The sequence below is a fragment of the Pituophis catenifer genome, unplaced genomic scaffold (genome assembly GCF_029215685.1).
Source record: "Pituophis catenifer annectens isolate HBS135680 unplaced genomic scaffold, rPitCat1.0.hap2 SCAF_2, whole genome shotgun sequence".
NCBI lineage: Eukaryota > Metazoa > Chordata > Lepidosauria > Squamata > Colubridae > Pituophis > Pituophis catenifer.
The window spans coordinates 13,415,103-13,434,067 of record NW_027256882.1 but is presented as its reverse complement, the minus strand read 5'-3'; the positions used below and the strand labels follow the sequence as shown (position 1 = coordinate 13,434,067).

At 45.5% G+C, this 18,965-nt stretch overlaps 1 pseudogene; it reads right to left on the bottom strand.

Moving 5' to 3' along the window:
- Nucleotides 1-1,675: 1,675 nt before the first annotated feature.
- LOC139309874 (major histocompatibility complex class I-related gene protein-like) lies at nt 1,676-10,726 on the bottom strand (annotated as a pseudogene).
- Nucleotides 10,727-18,965: the final 8,239 nt, after the last annotated feature.

Sequence of the window (18,965 nt, the reverse complement as noted above, 5' to 3'; positions counted from 1 at the left end):
CTTTCTTTCTTTCTTTCTTTCTTTCTTTCTTTCTTTCTTTCTTTCTTTCTTTTTCTTTCCTTCCTTCCTTCCTTCCTTCCTTCCTTCCTTCCTTCTTTCTTCCTTTCTTTCTTTTTCTTTCTTTCCACCCCCCATCCCCCCATTTTTGGCCTAGCAGGCCTTAGGGAAGCCTCCTGGAATAGGTATAACAAATGCTTTAAAAAGTTTTATAAAAAAACGTTCTGAGGATTGCGTGGCACAGCTGATGGTCACAGCTGATTGTTGGAACCTTTACTATTGCCCAAATGGGTAGTAAAAAAAAAATGCTTAAAAAAAGTAAAAAAAAAAGAGTTCAGATGATCAGCTGTGCCATGCGATCGTTGGAACCTTTTAAAAATGTTTTAAAGTATTTTTTTTTATTACTGGTTCGGGAGAACCAGTAGCATTTTCACTACCGGTTCGGGCGAACCGCCGTGAACCGGTAGCATTTCACCCCTGAGTAGAGGGGGGACATGATAGCACTATTTGAGATGCTGCCACAAAAAGGAAAGGGTGCATTTATTTTCCAAAGAGCCAGAGGGCAGGACAAGAAACAATGGATGGAAACTAATCAAGCAGAGAAGCATCTCGGAATTAAATAGAAACTTCCTAACACTGAGAACAGTTAACCAGTGGAACAGTTTGCCTTCAGAAGTTGGAGATCCTTCATCACCGGAGCTTTTTAAGAAGAGACTGGACAGTCACTTGTCTGAAATAATATAGGGTCCCCTGCTTGAGCAGTGGGCTGGACTAGATGACCTCCAGGGTCCATTACAGCTCTATTCTGATTCTGATTTGTACATACCAATAATAAAGTAGTTTAGTTTAGTTTAGTTTAGTTTAGTTTAGTTTAGTTTAGTTTAGTTTAGTTTAGTTTAGTTTAGTTTAGTTTAGTTTTAGTTTAGTTTTAGTTTTCTTTTATTGTCATTGCACCTCGTACAACCAAATTAAATGCCATCTTCAATGTACATTATAATTATAAAAATAAAACACAAACACACATCCTTCACATTCTGTACAATTGAATTGAAAACCCCTGATAGTGCATATATATAGTCGTATAGGTATATATGTAATCATAATACTGATACCAATAAGAGGAGGTAGTAGGAAAGATGAAAAGGATATTAGTAATACAGTCTTACTACGTGGGTAAATAATCCTTAGGCGTAAGACAGCACTGTGGGAATCGGGGGTTCAGCAGAGTGATGGCACAAAGGCAGAAACCGTCTCTCTGCCTGCTTGTCTTGGTGTGCAATGCCCTATAGCAGCATCCTGAGGGGAGGAGGAGAAAGTTCACGACCAAGATGTGAGAGGTGGGCAGATACTGTATTTTCTCAGCCCTCTTTCTGACCTGCATACAGGTCCTTGATGTAAAGGATTTTGCAATGTTTGGCTATTGGATTGCCTATCCTGGAATAAAATATAAGGTCCCACATACACACACGCTTCCTTTCGCTCCTCACCCAAATTGTGGGCAAAGCAAATTGCCTTGAAAAGATTAAAAAGCAGCCTTGGGCTATTATTTGACCTAAAGTGTACTTGACATACCTCGCCAGGCAACGGGCTCAATTTTAAGACAAATGGTGGATCCATCAAAATGAATCCACCCGTCATTTTTAGCTTAAATGCTCTGCAGTTATCCAGGTTTTGGGTATTAATATGAGGTTCCAGTGGGGGATCCATGTATGGAAACCAACACAAACCGCTTGAAGGAGGCTTCTTCTAAATCCACGAGAGCGGTCCATGTTGCTGCGTGACCCACTCTTGATCTGTTGCTGCTTGACCCGTTCTTCGGTTTCTTCTGAAAACAGGATCTTTACCTTTTGAGAGGTTTTACAGTCTACGATAGCCATCTGTTTAGGGAGGAAAGAATTCCAACAAAATAAGTATGTTTGGGGCATATTCATTTTAGTTCCAGCTGCTGTGAAAAGACTCCCTTCTTCCACAATATCCTGTTGCGCATTCAAAATCCAAAAGGATGCTGAAAATCATTATAATAATTCTAATAATTCAAAGGTAAAAGCTAGAAGTTCCCAATCTCTGGATTGAAATTACCGGAGAACAAAAGGTTAATTTTAACATCTTTCTTTCCCTGGGAAAAAGCCCCACATGATCATTGATAAAAGAAAAAGTTTGAACGAGCCCCCTTCCTTTAGAATGACTTGCAGTCATTGTCATTAGTGGGGGTGAGGGGGCAGTGGGCAGTTTTTGCGCTGCCACTTCCAGCCAAGATCCTGGAGCAGCCAGGAGGAGGAGGAGGAGGAGGAAGAGCTGCCGTTGGGGAGGCGAGCTGGCCCAGGAGGGCCGAAGGAGAGCGCACCTCCTCTCGCATGGAGATGCCGAGGGCCCAACTCGTCGGCAGGGGAGCGGCTGTGTTGGCTGGGCAGTCGCTCCTGCCCCTTGCCCTGCGGCTTTCATTGGGGTGGTGGGGCTGCTCAGGAGCTGAGTCCACGTGGGAAGAATGTCTGTCCGGCACCAGAGTAAGAGGTGCGCCGGGCGGGAAGCGGTCGTGCTCCCTTGGCAGAAGTGGCGGGAAGGGGGGGAGACTGCTCTGCCTTATTCTCAGTGGTGGGCTTGGGGGACGCTTCATTGTCACTCTTCTAGTTTCCATCACACACATGTGCAGCGGACAGCTGGTCTTCGTGTGCGCATGCGCTCCAGAAACTGGAAGACTAGGTGGTCAGCATGCATATGTGCACCAGAAACCAGAAGATCTTCTTCCCGGCACGCACATATGTACTGAGTGGCTGCTCTTCCAGTTTAAAGCATGCGGGCACGCATGTGTGCTCTCATTTTGGCATTCGGTACCGAAAAGGTTCGCCAATACTAATATAGGGTGTCCTGCCTGAGCAGGGGGTTGGACTCACTAGACAACCTCCAAAGTCCCTTCCAACTCTGTTATTCTGAATGGTATACCGTACGATCTCCTGCTTGAGGTTGGACTAGAAGACCTCTGAGGCAGGGGTGAGATCCAGCAGGTTCTGCAGAACTGGTAGCGGAAATTTTGAGTAGTTCAGAGAACCGGCAAATACCACCTCTGGCTGGCCCCAGAGTAGGGTGGGAATGGAGATTTTGCAGTATCCTTCCCCTGCCACACGCACCAAGCCACGCCCACAAAACCAGTAGTAAAGAAAATTGGATTTCACCACTGCTCTGAGGTCCCTTCCAACTCTTTTGTTCTGTTCTGTTCTTTGTTATGTTGCACTCCTTCTCTTGTCTCTTTTGCTCTGAGTAGGAGCACTGCATCTTCCTTCCTGTTATCGTCTGTCCCTGGATGTGATTGATTCGCCTCCATTGCCCCCATCTTCCACCTGAACTTCCCCGATCTTGTTTGGAGGCAGGATTACGGATTTTCTAGCGCTTCCCAGATCATTTATGAGACTTTTCTTTGATTTCTGATTTCCTCATATTTGCTTCTCTATTCAGGCTTAAGAGACTTCCTCTCAGACACGAGGAAGGGGGAACATTCTGAGATTTACAGGAAATGGAAAAACTGCATAGTTGCTTCTTCTTTTCTGACTCCTCCTCCAAATGCTGTTTATTGGGAAGGGTCTTATTGTTGTGGCTCCATTGCCTGAGCCTGGGCTGTTGACAGATGCAGACTCTGAGAGTGAGGAAGAAGAGTTGGCAAGGCCTCCCTCTCCAGAACCCTCCTCTCTGGCAATGCCTCCAGAGGACACCGAAGGCCAAAAGATAGGCTCAGAGCCAAGCACGTCCCCGCAGCCACAGGTGGACAGTGACGAAGGAGATAAGTGCTGGCTGGACCCTCACCAGAGGCGAAGGGAGAAGCGTGCGCAGCAGAGGAGAAGGCGTGCCAGAGATTAGCTGAATCACTGGACCACACCCTACAGGGTATAAATGTGGGTGTGGTGGCCGGTTCGGTTTGTGACGAGCAAAAACTAGAAATAATCCATGATCTCTGCGTTACTGGACTTTGCCTGCTTTATCGGACTGCATTTGGATTAATCCTTGTATTGTTGAAAACTCTGCCTGTTTTATCAGAATGCTGGCAGTCTAATCTTTGTTTTGTGTGAGTAAAGTCTGAATTGGCAGCTAGCCACTGGGTTGCTGCCAGCTTTCTTTTCAAAGAATTTTGTCATGTGGTTTATTAACTCCGGGCCATCTGTGGGGGTGCATGAGTGGAACGGGGACAGAACACTTATGGGGAACATGGATGAAACTCTCAGGGAGGCTCTGCCATTCACAACAACTCAGTCATTGCAGAAAGACCCAGGGGTGAGTGTTAGTGGATGTGTTTTCACTTACAACTCAGGAAGAGAATCAGGAAGATCACAGCAGCTGCCACCACCACCACCACAGGAATCCACCACATTATAGCTAAAGAAGGAGAAATCCAGAAGTTCCGATTAGACAGATGTCAAGCTCCCCGAAATGGAGATGCTGATCCCAACCTTCAGGAAGTGCCCCCCAGCTGAAGGAAGCCCCTCCCCTCCAAAGCTGCAGAGGACGGAGCTCAAATGGCCTTGAAGGACAGAAGGAAGAGCCACCACCAGTCATCTCATACATCATCATATTTCCAGACTTTTCCTATGAAGTTACCATTTCCAACTCTTCTGGCAGAAGTAACTTCTCTCCCGTTGCTAAATGCATGGCGATATTTCCTGCCCTCCACATGAGAGGATGCAGCAGAAAAATCCCCCCCCCCCCATTTTCAAACATTGATGTAAAGTTGATTTCTACACTATGTTTCCTTCTGCATGTCACAAACCTGTCAGCCTCTCACCTGTTTCCTCCTTCAAGGTCAAGAACAGGGGCTCCTGCAGGCCCTCGTGGTTCAGGTGACACCGAAAATGCTCCCTCTCCTTGGGGTCGATCTCAATGCTGAGGTGGACATAATAGGTCCCGTCTGAATTGGGGGCCACGTTCCTAGGGAGAGTCTCATGGACACAGGCCTCTCCGTCTCTTCTCCAGATGGCCTGGATCTCCTTGGGGTAGAAGCCAAAGGCCTGGCAGGTGAGGACCTCCAGTCTGTCATTCACCACCTTGGAATTCACCTTCCCTACCGGGGGCTCTGCAGAGGAAGCAACATCACAGAATTTCTGGGTTTTCTAGTATTTATGTCAAGATGATTTAATGCACAGGGAAGTCCTCATTTGGCCATCCTCTTCTTTTCCTCCTCTCTGAACCTCTGGGAGCCTCCAAGATGGGGCATTGAAGCTCCTTAGATTTATTTTTGAAAAGGTTAAATAGAATTTGGGGTAAAGCTCTCCAATTGACCACCATAGATGCTTGGGGTTTGATTTAATTTACTCCTCCCTCCCCCCAATTGAATTTGGTCACGTTGTTCCAGATAAAAACCAGGAACAGACTGATCTTTTCCTTCTGACTCAAACACAGGACATCAGTTTCTTCCTTCCTTCCTTCCTTCCTTCCTTCCTTCCTTCCTTCCTTCCTTTCTTTCTTTCACTTTAATTTATATGCCGCCCTTCTCCGGAGACTCAGGGCGGCTTACAAGGCGTTAAGCAATAGCCTTCGTACTTTTGTATATTTATTTATTTATTTATTTATTTATTTGTTTGTTTATTTATTTATTTATTTGTTTATTTGTTTATTTATTTATTTATTAAATTTGTATACCGCCCTACTCCTGAAGGACTCAGGGCGGTGAACAGCCATAAAATAAAACATGTAGATACAAAATTTAAAATAGAGATAAAACCGGTTAAATAAATTTGGCTGAACCATTTTAAAACCCCAATAATTTAAAACCAAATTTAAAATTTATACAAAGTCAGCTTATTGCCCCCACAATCTGGGTCCTCATTTCACCTACCTTAGAAAGGATGGAAGGCTGAGTCCACCTTGAGCCTGGTTGAGATTTGAACTTGCAGTAATTGCAAGCAGCTGGATGTTAATAACAGTGCTTTAGTCCACTGTACTATCAGGCTCTTCTGCTTTGCAAGATTTTTTTCAGGGAAATAAAATGAGACTTTCAGCATGAATTTCTTGCTCAGTTACTTTATCTTTGAAGTCCTTATTTTGGGTGCATTGAAGATTAATTTCATTCTGTAATATGATGTGGGATAGTTCCTGACCCTTTTCTGCAAAGGTTGGTTTGCTTATGGAGGACAAAAATACTATGGAGAGGGGGAGCCTACAGAAACATGCTCAGTGGACACCCACTCACCAATCCTCTGTGGAGCCTTCTTCTTGTATGACTGGTATCTCTGCAGCCAATCAATGCAAGTCTCCTCCAGGTACAATTTTTTTCTCCGGGACCATCCTGGATGCACCTCCCATTTCTCCTTGACCTTCTGGGCCTGGGGCTGAGCTGCCACCCATCTGAGGGTCTCCTTGTCAAAGCTGATGAAGTCTCACCCGTTGTAGCCGTAGTGCAAAAACCCTCCTTTGCTCCCGTCTTCCCGGAGCTCACAGCCCAAAACCGCCTGCCAAGTTTGAAGCCCTGAAACAGATCCAGAGAGAATGGATGTGAATTGTTAGGAAATGGTCACTGCCTAATTGGTTGGCCTGGAAATATATAAGCCAACATTGTATGTCTGTATTATGTAAATGTATTATGTAGCTTGAAGAATTGTGCTGAGTCATTCTGAATCCTGATTGGCTGAGCTCTGTATTTAAGGAGAGCTAAATTATGGTTAGTTGTGGATACTACACAGTGGTGGGTTCCTCCCAGTTCGGTCCGGTTCGGCTGAGCCGGTAGCGGTGATGATATGACGTGACCGAACCGGTTCTCCCCCCCCGCTCTCCCACCCCCCCCACATTATTCTTACCTTTTATTTGGTCCCACCCCCAATCTATTGCTGCCTCCTGAGTCCCAGCTGATGACTAGAGGGAAAAAAAACTGTTTAAACTCCTGCCGCGGGGCTTCAAAGGGCCGTCCTACAGCTGATCAGTGTTAAAAGCAAACAAATGAGTCGGGTCGTAAGTGCGAGGACTGATCGTAAGTGCAAGGACCTTCCAGAAATGACTCTGACTAGCTAGCCACGCCCACTTAGTCACATGACCTCCAAGCCACACCCCACAAAATAAGCCACGCCCACAGAACCGGTAGTAAAAAAATGTAGAACCCGCCCCTGATACTACACCATTTTTACCTGCTGCTATGCTGTAACTCTTTTTGATCTCGCTATATGATAATTGTTTGATCATGATTATTTATTTACTGCTTTCTGGTATTTATTGAACTGTTTTTATATTGTTCCTGATTGTTCCTTGTATTTTTCTACAAACTGGTAAGAAGATTTTATATCCCTGGATTGATCTTATATTGCACTTTGTATGGCTAAGCCTTGGATTGTTAAAGGACTATGATTTTGCTTTTCCCTAAAAGTAAAATACTATAAAACCCAGTTTGTCTGTATGTTATTCACAATTAAAACGTTTCCATCCGTAAAACTCTAACGGTACTCTGCTTTATAAACCACAACTTCGGGTGTAACTCATCAATATCCTTTACATGAATGAAAAAGGGTCCAGGACAGGGGTGAATTCTAATTTTTTTTTACTACCGGTTCTGTGGGCGTGGTTTATTTTGTGGGTGTGGCTTGGAGGTCATGTGACTAGGTGGGCGTGGCTAGCTGGTCAGAGTCATTTCTGGAAGGTCCTCGCACTTACGACCAGTCCTCGCACTTATGACCCGACTCATTTGTTTGCTTTTAACACTGATCAGCTGTAGGATGGCCCTTTGAAGCCCCGCGGCAAGAATTTAAACAGTTTTTTCCCCTCTAGTCATCAGCTGGGATTCAGGAGGCAGCAATAGATTGGGGGTGGGACCAAATAAAAGGTAAGAATAACGTGGGGGGGTGGGGGGTGGGAGGGCGGGGGGGGGAGAACCGGTTTGGTGACGTCATATCGTCACCGCTACCGGCTGGGCCGAACCGGACCGAACCGGGAGGAACCCACCACTGGTCCAGGATTCCTCTCCTTAGACAGTATTATACCATAGCTCCCTTTCCACCCATGGAGAGAAACACAATTTCTCCTTCCCCTCTTTATCACACAAGGGGAAATATCTTCTACTTCAATTAACCTTGTCAGGCTGCGTAGAATGTGTAGGTGAGGGAGAAAACCAGGGCTGGGGGTGGAGAATGGGGGGAAAAAATCAGGAAAAAAACCCCCTCCCCATTATGCCCCCTGCAGGCATTTGGAGGGCAAAGAAGTCACTGTCCCTGCTCACCTCCAGTCTGGTGATCCAGTTTTGATAACTTCTCCAGGTCGGTTCCAATCACCCACTCAAGGACCTGAAATGTCTTCTCCTTCTCTGCCTCCTCCATCCAGGGCACCAGAGGCTCCATCTTCCTGGTGAGGCTGTCAAAGCGAGCGATGGGCTGGTCATCCAGGTAGCCCCTAGTGAAGGACTGGGGGAGCCCCTGGCTGGGCTCTGAGAGTCGCAGGTAGGAATAACACAGGGAGTGTGAGGGAGAGCCTGGAGAGGGAGGAAGGAGAATTAGGGGGGTCTGCCCTGCAGTTCCACCCTTTCCAACATTTTATTGTTACACAGCAGCCCCCCAACAAGTGGATCGCCCTCTTTCGGCTCTCCTTGGGAAGGTTCATGTCTACAAACCTGAGGAGAGACCCCCTCCTCCCCTGACTGACCTTGGAATCATCTGGCCAGGGCCACATCTGATTAAGATGCCCCTATAGCTGCTCTGGGACCCTTGGGGTTCTAGCCAGCTTCTTGGGCTTGACCCTGATCTCTCCCTGCCCCTCCCCCTTCTCTCTCCACCCATCTTCCCACAGCATGAAATGATCTCTCTCTCTCTCTCTCTCTCTCACACACACACACACACACTACACAGGTAGTATTCAGCAGGTTCTGACCAGTTCTGGAAAACCGGTAGTGGAAATTTTGAGTAGTTCGGAGAACTGGCAAATACCACCTCTGGCTGGCCCCGCCCCTATCTATTCTCTGCCCCCCCCCGAGTCCCAGCTGACGGGGGGAAATGGGGATTTTGCAGTAACTTTCCCCTGCCACGCCCACCAAGCCACACCCACCAAGCCATACCACGCCCACCAAACGGTAGTAAAAAAAATTGAATCCCACCTCTCTCTCTCTCTCTCTCTCTCTCTCTCCCTCCCTCCCTCCCTCCCTCCCCCCCCCCTCCCTCCCTCCCTCTCTCTCTCTCTCTCTCTCTCTCTCTCTCTCTCTCTCTCATTCATTCACACACACACACCAGGGGTGAAATGCTCCCGGTTCTGACTGGATCGCCCAATCCAGTAGTGATGGAGGCGGGTGGTTCGGAGAACCGTTAGCAAAAAACCCTGCCCCCCCCCCACATCTCCATGCCCAGCTGAGCTGCACAACCATCAGAAGCATTTTTCTACAACATCTTCCGTGGAAAAAATGCTTTTAAAGGTAAAAAAAAAGCCTCTGATCAGCTTGGATCGTCAGAGTGTTGTGGATTTAATAAGACAAACCACAACTTTTGGATTAATCAGAGACAATTTTATATATTGCGCAATAGGTTCAAGGCTCTGTACATGAAGCGTTGAACAAAGACAGGAATTAGGTACAATGGTTTTATACCCTTCTAGACAAAGGATTCTGTTAACTCAGCAATTCATATGGTCATATACATTTGTCATTTTTAATTGACATTTCCTAATTACTGAGTTTCTTTGCAAAACAGTTATAATTCTTTTTGTAGATTACTGAAGCATAGACTCAAATCATCTTCTGACGATAGACAACTTTTAACTCATGTGGATCCCCTTGACCTAACCAACCTTTAAGCTGTATGTCATTAGAATGTTCCTTTCTTCTGACAACTTAGAGGCCTCCTAGAGGTACCAAAAGGATTTTGGCTAAGTTTGTACTTTTTCCAACCGGATGCATTGCTTTTTAGAATAGAGTGAATAGAAAGTTATCCAGTGGTCATCTATCAGAGCCCGCTTCATTTACATTAAGAGGGGTTTTTTTCTTTTAAATGCCTCTGAGGATCCAAGCTGAATTGCCTGATCGGCAGAGGCATCTAAAAGAAAAAAAGCCTCTGCTGATCAGGCACCTCAGCTTGGATGATCAGAGGCATTTAAAAGAAAAAAAAAAACCCTTTTTTTCTTTTAAAAGCCTCTGAGGATCAAGCTGAGTTGCCTGATCACCAGAGGCATTTAAAAGAGAAAAAAAAAAGCCTCTGCCGATCAGGCAACTCAGCAGGGCTTGTCAGAGCCTTTTGCAAGCATTTTTTTACAACCTCTTCCCGGAAGAGGTGGTCGAAAAAAAATGGTTTTAAAAGTAAAAAAAAAAAAAAATTTGGCCACGCCTACCCACTCACATTACCCCCCCCCCCACCAAGCCACGCCCACAGAACCGGTAGTAACAAATTTTAGATTTCACCCCTGACACAAGCGTGGAACGGCTGAAATTTGAGGCTTTTCGGTTTTTACTTTCACTTTCACTAACTTCCCACAAACACAAACGGAAACTGATTCCAACTCAAGCATTAAACGAAGTTTAAGCGAAGCGCAAGGGAAGAAGAAAAAAAAAAACAAAAACACGTTTCCCTTTGGGAAAGGAGCTTGGGACGGAGGGGGGAATTGGGGAGGGGGGCAGAGAAAGACCTAGCCAAGGGCATCCCTCCCCCTCCCTCCCAAGTCTGCTTCCTCCCCACTTTCCCCCCCCCCCCCAGCTCGCAAAGCCTTCCAGAAACTCACCGCAAAAGCGTCCCGGGCCGAAGGACGCCAGCACAAGCCCTAAGAGGAAGAGGGGCGCCCGGAGCTGCCCCATCGCCCGCCAACCACGACCCCCTGTGCACCCCTCCAACCGAAGATATCTGGGTTTCCCCAAAGACGCGCCTCTCTCCGCCCCAGCTCCGCTCCGCCCGTCTCCGGGAAATCAGCCGCTTTTTTGATCGGATCCTGGAGGAGGAGAAACGGCTGAGCTGGAGTGGGATCTCTCTCCATCCCCCCGAGGAGGAAAAGGATCCTTGGCACCTCGGCAAGTCTTTTTAGGATCCCTTTTCTTTGCTTCTGGCAGCAAAGGATCTTGAGCCCCGTTGGGGGGGTTAATGAAACATTGATTGATTCCTTTACAGGTGGTCCTTGACTTATGGCCACAATTGAGCCCATAGGGCAGCCCTCCTTATTTGAGGGGTCCATCGCACCAGAGCGGGTAAGGTGTGGGCACGCTGCAGGTCTCTTCCCTTAAGCGTTGTGCCCCTACTTCTCGGAAAGCATTTTTCTGTATTTTTCCCTGCCCTATGGAAGATTTCCCCCCTGAAGGTCCAGCAGCCCCTTCCCCACTTTAATCTTCCAGGGGGAACATATGACCCACTTGTTTCCCCCGTCCCCCCAAAAAAAACCCCCACGGATAGAGTGAGGTCAGAGTGGGAGGCGGTGTGATCGCTTTTTCCTTTCTGGGTCCGCTTATTTTGGAGAGGTGCTATTTATGCCGTTTTTTTAAATGTGGCCGTTTGTAATTTTTATGATGCAAAACCTGAATGCCTAAGGATTTGTATTTTACATGGATGTCTATAATGCCAATGTTTTCACTGGAGAAATAAAACCTGATGGAGAAAAATAAAGACAAGTGACGTTAAGTTGTGGGGGCAATAAGCTGACTTTGTATAAAATATACAAAAGGATGAAGGCTATTGCTGAGCACATTGTAAGCCGCCCTGAGTCTTCGGAGAAGGGCGGCATATAAATCAAATTTAAAAAAAAAAAAATCAACAAGCCAGCCTCTCTCTTTCAGGGCAGAACAGTAAATGGGGATGCCTAGTTTTGTCATAAAACCAGATTTTGAGGGGGAAAAGCCAAGATCTCCCAAAACCAAGATCTCAACAAACACATGTCTGGCTCTGAATCAAAAGCCAGCTTCGTCCTTGACATGCAGTTCTTTTTTTTTTTTTTAAGAAATTTTATTGAATTTATAAACATATATATATTTACATTTCCATTTTTTTTTTTATTTGATTTATATGCTGCCCTTCTCCGGAGACTCAGGGCAGCTTACAATGCGCTAAGCAATAGCTTTCATACTTTTGTATATTTATACAAAGTCAGCTTATTGTTCCCACAATCTGGGTCCTCAATTTACCTACCTTAGAAAGGATGGAAGGCTGAGTCAACCTTGAGCCTGGCGAGATTCGAACCTGCAGTAATTGCAGGCAGCTGGTCTTAATAACAGGGTGCTTTAGACCACTGCACTACCAAGGCTCTTATAATATCGGATGTGCAGTGTTTTTAACTATATACAAAATATATTTCTGGTGTCATTTAGGTTACTTTTTGCTTTTATTTTTTATTGCAAAAGTTTTACAATTACATTTTCACCCCTTTTTTCACCCCCCCCACCTCCCTCCCCAAACTTCCCATCCTCCCTAACCCTCCCTAACCCTCCCCCCCAGACTTCCCTATTATGTACTCATAACTAATAACACTGATATATAAGCCTGAACCCATCCCTCCCCCTGTATAATTTTTCCTCTTTGTCTCTTTACATTAAGATATTTCTAATACATTATTTTCAAATAAAAGCTATTTGATACTTTCTAGTTTGATATTTGTTCTGAACATATTCTATCCACCTTTTCCATTCCCATTCATAAGTCTCTTGTGAACAATCTTTTAAATATGCTGAAATCTTCGCCATCTCTGCAAAACTAGCCATCTTCAAAGTCCATTCCTCGATAGTAGGCAAAGCTTCATTCTTCCAATATTTACCTATCAACAATCTTGCTGCTGTTATCATATACAATATCAGTTTTATTTCACCCCGTGTAAAACCCTTAACTATACCCAATAAAAACAACTGTGGAGAAAATTGAATTTTTTTCCTCAAAACATTCTGCATGACCCACCAAATTTTTATCCAAAAAGCCTTAACTTTCCTACAGGTCCACCAAACATGATAATACGTAGCATCTAGACATTCACATCTCCAACATTTTGGCTGAACATTAGGGTACATACATGACAACTTTTTAGGATCTAAATGCCATCTATAAAACATTTTATAAAAATTTTCTCTCAGGTTTTGCGACTGTGTAAATTTAACATTCTGAACCCAAATTTTTTCCCAAGTTTCCAGCATCACTGGTTCTTCAAAATTCTGTGCCCACTTAATCATGCAATCTTTAACTAATTCCGTTTCTGAATCTCTTTCTAACAAAACATTATAAAGCCTTTTAATATGCATTGGACCTTTCTCTCTTATATGTCTAACCAATTCTTCCTCATGCAACATAATACCAGTTTTTTGGTCCTCTTTCCATCTCAATTGTAGTTGATTATATTGTAACCAAGTTAAGTTAATTCCTTCATCCAACAGTGTCTGTAATGTCTTCAGCTGCCATCTGCCCGCATCTGTAAAAAGAACCTCTTTATATAAAAACCCCCTGAGTGACATTATATTTGTATTCCACAAAGTATGACCAAGATCCAGCCATAGCGGTATTTTATAATCCCATTTGAGTCTTATAATCAGCTTATTGTTCCCACAATCTGGGTCCTCAATTTACCTACCTTAGAAAGGATGGAAGGCTGAGTCAACCTTGAGCCTGGCGAGATTCGAACCTGCAGTAATTGCAGGCAGCTGGTCTTAATAACAGGGTGCTTTAGACCACTGCACTACCAAGGCTCTTATAATATCGGATGTGCAGTGTTTTTAACTATATACAAAATATATTTCTGGTGTCATTTAGGTTACTTTTTGCTTTTATTTAACACACCTTTTTCTCTTCCTTTCATTTTATCATTCATCCACTCATACCACCTTCCCCACACGGTATAGTATTCTGAATTCTCATCATTGTTTATTTCATGGGTTAATTTGGTCATCTCCAGTATTTTCCTAGTTATAAGCTCTTCTGGTGGTTGGGTTTTCTCTTTCCAATATTGTGCGTAGGCCAATCTAGCAGCTGTAATTATATGTATTATTAAATGAATCTTTTCCTTTCCATATGGTTTCTTTATTATTCCCAGGAGAAATATTTCCGGTGTCAATTCAATATCTTCCCCAATTATTTCTTGTAACCATCCCCTGATCTTACTCCAATATCCTTTCGCTTCAGGGCATGTCCACCACATGTGAAAGAAGGTGCCTTGACCATAGCCACATTTCCAGCAGTTGGGGTGTATGTTAGGATCCTTGACATGCAGTTCTGACTAGTGGTGAAATCCAATTTTTTTTACTACCGGTTCTGTCAGCATGGCTTGGTAGGTGTGGTGTGGCTTGGTGGGCGTGGCTTGGTGGGCTTGGCAGGGGAAGGATACTGCAAAATCTCTATTCCCATCCCACTCGGGGGGGGGGGCAGCCAGAGGTGGCATTTGCCGGTTCTCAGAAGTACTCAAAATTTCCTCTACTGGTTCTCCGAACTGCTCAAAATTTCCGCTACCGGTTCTCCAGAACCTGTCAGAACCTGTTGGATTTCACCACTGGTTCTGACCCAAAGGAGGGGGAGGAGCATTTCCCCCTCCCTTCTGTCCTGCAGCTGCCATGCAGTCATCAGAAGTCGAAGTTGGTGACAGGGACTCAGAATTGTCTGTCTGGGAGGAGGAGGAGGAGGAGGAGGAGGACGAGGAGGAGGAGGAGGAGGAGCAGGAGGAGGAGGAGGAGGAGGAGGAGGAGGAGGAGGAGGAGGAGGAGGAGGAGGAGGAGGAGATCGAGGCAGCTCTTCTGCTCTCCCTTCCCAAGGCAAGGAGGCCCTCTGCTGAAAATTTCCAGCAAAGGGCATGAGCTAATTGGGGAAGGGACTTTCGCTCTTCTCTAAATTCAGATCTGCCCCATCCCACTGTTAGAGCTACATAGACCTTTAGAAGTCCTTACAAAGTACTGATTGAAATCCTGACCAATTTGGTAACTACATCATTCCCCCCCCTTTTTTTCCCCCAGGGAGAGCCTCAGCTCCATTCTCCACACCCTTGTGATTCCCCCACCCCCCTGTTAAATTACTGCGGTGGGCTCTCCCCTTGGGCTCCCTTGAAAGATTGCACAGAAACTGCAGGTGGTACAAAAGACAGCATCTCATATGTGGGTTGGCATATGGCAGCCCAGCAATGTAACTCCTATATTGAGGCAGGCAGGGGATGCGTTTGCATGGCCTCTAATGGGGTTCTGAATACAATTCCAGGTGTTGCTTGGAACTTAGAAGGAGCCTGGCCAAGTTGGTCTACAGGGCCACCAGTTCAACTGCAACTACGGTACCTAGAAGGAAGCTCATAGTGACATACCTCAGGGTTTTATTTTAGGCCCAGTACTCTTCAATATCTTCATCAATGATTGAGACCAGGAGATAAAAGGGGAAGTCATCAAATTTGCAGATGACACCAAGCTGGTGGATAAAGTCAACACCCCAAAAGATAGTCTCAAGATCCAGAAGGATCTCTGTTAGGGAATGGCTATTGCCTAACTGGTTGGATTGGCAATATATATAAACCATCAATGCATGTTTGCAGTCAAAATGTAATGTATAGCTTTAAGACTGTAATGCTATATTGCATCATCCTGTATTCTGATTGGCTAGCTCTATAGCCAATGTACTTAAGAGGAAGCTTGAATCATGGCTTATTTTTCTTATTACATTATTATTGCTACCTCTGCTCCTCTCTGCCTGTTCTCTCTCCATGATCACTGCTTGATCATTGCTACTTGTTGTTTTCTACTGTTTTATTGATTGTTTTACTCCTGTACTTGTTCCTGTTTGCAACTCCAAAAAGAACTGCATATGACTACAACAACTGGTAAGAAGACTTTGTTCTTGGAATATCCCTGGATTGACAATTTAACTATCTTTATCTTTTTTTTTTAAATTTGATTTATATGGCGCCCTTCTCCGGAGACTCAGGGCGGCTTACAGTGCGTTAAGCAATAGCCTTCATACTTTTGTATATTTATACAAAGTCAGCTTATTGCCCCCACAAACTGGGTCCTCATCTTTGTATGACCTGGATTGTTTATTGGACTTTGCTTTGCTTTTTCCTAAAAGTAAAAGAATATCACAACTAGGTGTGTCTGTGTATTGACAGTGCTTATTCACAATCACCCTAAGCCATTTCTCATGTGCACAACCTTGCTACTACTTAACAATCTCAACAAACATTGGGCCCTAGCTAACAAAATGAAATTTAATGGTGAGGAAAGTAAGGTTCTACATTTAGGCAAGGAAAAACCAAATGCACAGATACAGAGTAGGTGGTACCTGGCTCAACAGTAGAAACTATGAGAGAGATCTTGGAGTCATACTGGACAATCCCTTAAATATGAGCCAGCAGTGTGCTGCAGCTACCAAAAAATTCAACACAGTTCTAGGCTGCATTAACAGAGATCTGTTCTGTCCCCGTCCCACACAGGCACCCCCACAGACGGCCCGGAGATAAAAAGCCACACGACAAAATCTTTGAAGATAAAGCTGGCAGCAACCCAGTGGCTAGCTGCCAATTCAGACTTTACTCACACAAAACAAAGATTAGACTGCAAGCATTCCGATAAAGCAGGCAAAGTTTCAGCAATACAAGGATTAGTCCAAATGCAGTCCGACAAGGCAGGCAGAAGTCCAGTAACGCAGAGATCATGGATTATTTCTAGTTTTTGCTCGTCACAAACTGAACCGGCCACCACACCCACATTTATACCTTGTGGGGTATGGTCCAGTGACTCAGCTAATCTCTGGCACGCCTTCCCCTCTGCTGTGCACGCTTCTCCCTGCGCCGCTGCCGAGGATCCAGCCAGCACTTATCTCCTTCGTCGCTGTCCACCTGTGGCTGCGGGGACGTGCTTGGCTCTGGGCCTATCTCTTGGCCTTCGGTGTCCTCCGGAGGCATTGCCAGAGAGGAGGGTCCTGGAGAAGGAGGCCTTGCCAACTCCTCTCCCTCACTCTCAGAGTCTGCATCTGTCGATAGCCAAGGTTCAGGCAACGGAGCCACAACAAGATCACATGAAGTGTTAATACTGCTTTATAATGCCGTGGTAAGACCTCACTTGGAATACTATGTCCAGTTTTGGTCATCACGATATAAAAAAGATGTGGAGACTCTAGAAAGAGTGCAGAGAAGAGCAGCAAAGACAATTAGAGGACTGGAGGCTAAACGGTTGCAGGAACTGGGCATGTCTAGTTTAATGAAAAGAAGGACTAGGGGAGACATGATAGCAGCCTTCCAATATCTCAGGGGTTGCCACAAAGAAGAGGGAGTCAAGCTATTCTCCAAAGCACCTGAGGGCAGGACAAGAAGCAACGGGTGGAAATTAATCAAGGAGAGAAGCAATCTAGAACTAAGGTGAAATTTCCTGACACTGAGAATAATTAATCAGTGAAGCAGCTTGCCTTCAAACACTGTAGGTGTTCCATCTCTGGAGGCTTTTAAGAAGAGATTGGACAATCATTTGTCTGAAATTGTATAGGGTCTCCTGAATGACAGTGGGTTGGCATTGAAGACCTCCAAGCACCTTCCATTTCTGTAATTCTGTTTCTTTGTCCTACTTATTAGTACTGCGCCTGTGTGGCGCAGTGGACAAAGTGCTGTTAAAGTAGCACTTAAGTTGCCAGCTGCCTGCAATTACTGCAAGTTCAAATCTCACCAGGCTCAAGGTTGACTCAGCCTTCCATCCTTCCGAGGTAGGTAAAATGAGGACCCGGATTGTGGGGGCAATAAACTGACTTTGTATAAAAAAGAACACCACTTAGGGGGGGCCGAAAGCCCTACTAAGCAGGTATATACAAAAGTATGAAGGCTATTGCTTAACACATTGTGAGTCACCCTGAGTCTCCAGAGAAGGGTGGCATATAAATCAAACTAATAAATAAATAAATAAATACAGGAGGAAGGGGGCAGAGGCTCAGAAGTGGTGGTTTTCTTCAACTCTCTGACAAAGCTCTCTCCCCCCCCCCCCAAAAAAAGAGATCTGGTTAGCCCCTCCAACCATCTTCCAAGAAGCTGTTCAAAGATATACCGTATTTTTCGGAGTACAAGATGCACCGGACTATAAGATGCACCTATCTTTTTGGTGAGGAAAAGAAGAAAAAGAAATCTGCCTCTGCCTCTGAGCAATTTTGCCTCCTTGCAGCAAACAGCCTGCTTTACTTTCATTTTCGTTTTCAGCATAGCTTGATTAGCACAAGGAAAAAAAAAAAATCTGCTCCAGCAATTTACCTCTTTGCAGCAAACAGCAGAGGCCGGCGCAAAACAGCGGAGAGCAAATCAGCTGAGAGTCGGGAGGCCGATCCAATCCACTTGTGCTAATTAGGCTGTGCTGAAGCTGAAATGAGCTGTTTTTTTCTTGCTGTTTGCTTGCAAGGAGGTAACTGCTCTGAGGCCAAAGGGTGGGGGCCAGTGGGTGGGCAGGGCTACATTCGGTGTATAAGACACACCTAAATTTTCACCCCCTTTTTTTGGGTGGGGGAAAAGGTGCAGGTCTTCTCCTCCTGGATCAGTGGTGAAATCCAATTTTTTTTTTTACTACCGGTTCTGTGGGCGTGGCTTGGGCATGGTGTGGCTTGGTGGACGTGGCAGGGGAAGGATACTGCCAAATCTCCATTCCCACCCCACTCCAGGGGAAGGAAATTGCAAAATCTCCATTCCCACCCCACTCCAGGGGAAGGAAATTGCCAAATCTCCATTCCCACCCCACTCTGGGGCCAGCCAGAGGTGGTGTTTGCCGGTTCTCCGAACTACTCAAAATTTCCGCTACCGGTTCTCCAGAACCTGTCAGTACCTGCTGGATTTCACCCCTGGCCTGGATCTGACTCTTCACGCAGGGGATGGATCCAACCTGGCTTAGTCCCCAGCACCAGGCAAAGCCCGTCAGGTATCACCATGGTCTGGGCCCCACTCTGAAGCCCATGAACCTCATTTATCAGCTCAGCCTACCTCGCAGGGCTGTTGTCTAAACGAATTGTCAGCTTTTTATAAAGAATTGGCTTGAATGATGGGCTGAATGGGGCGGAGAGCTTCAGCGGAGCTCGGGAGGGGGGCGGAGTGAAAGTGGCCCCGGTTGGGAAATGCCCACGAATGCCCCGGGTGGTTAGAAG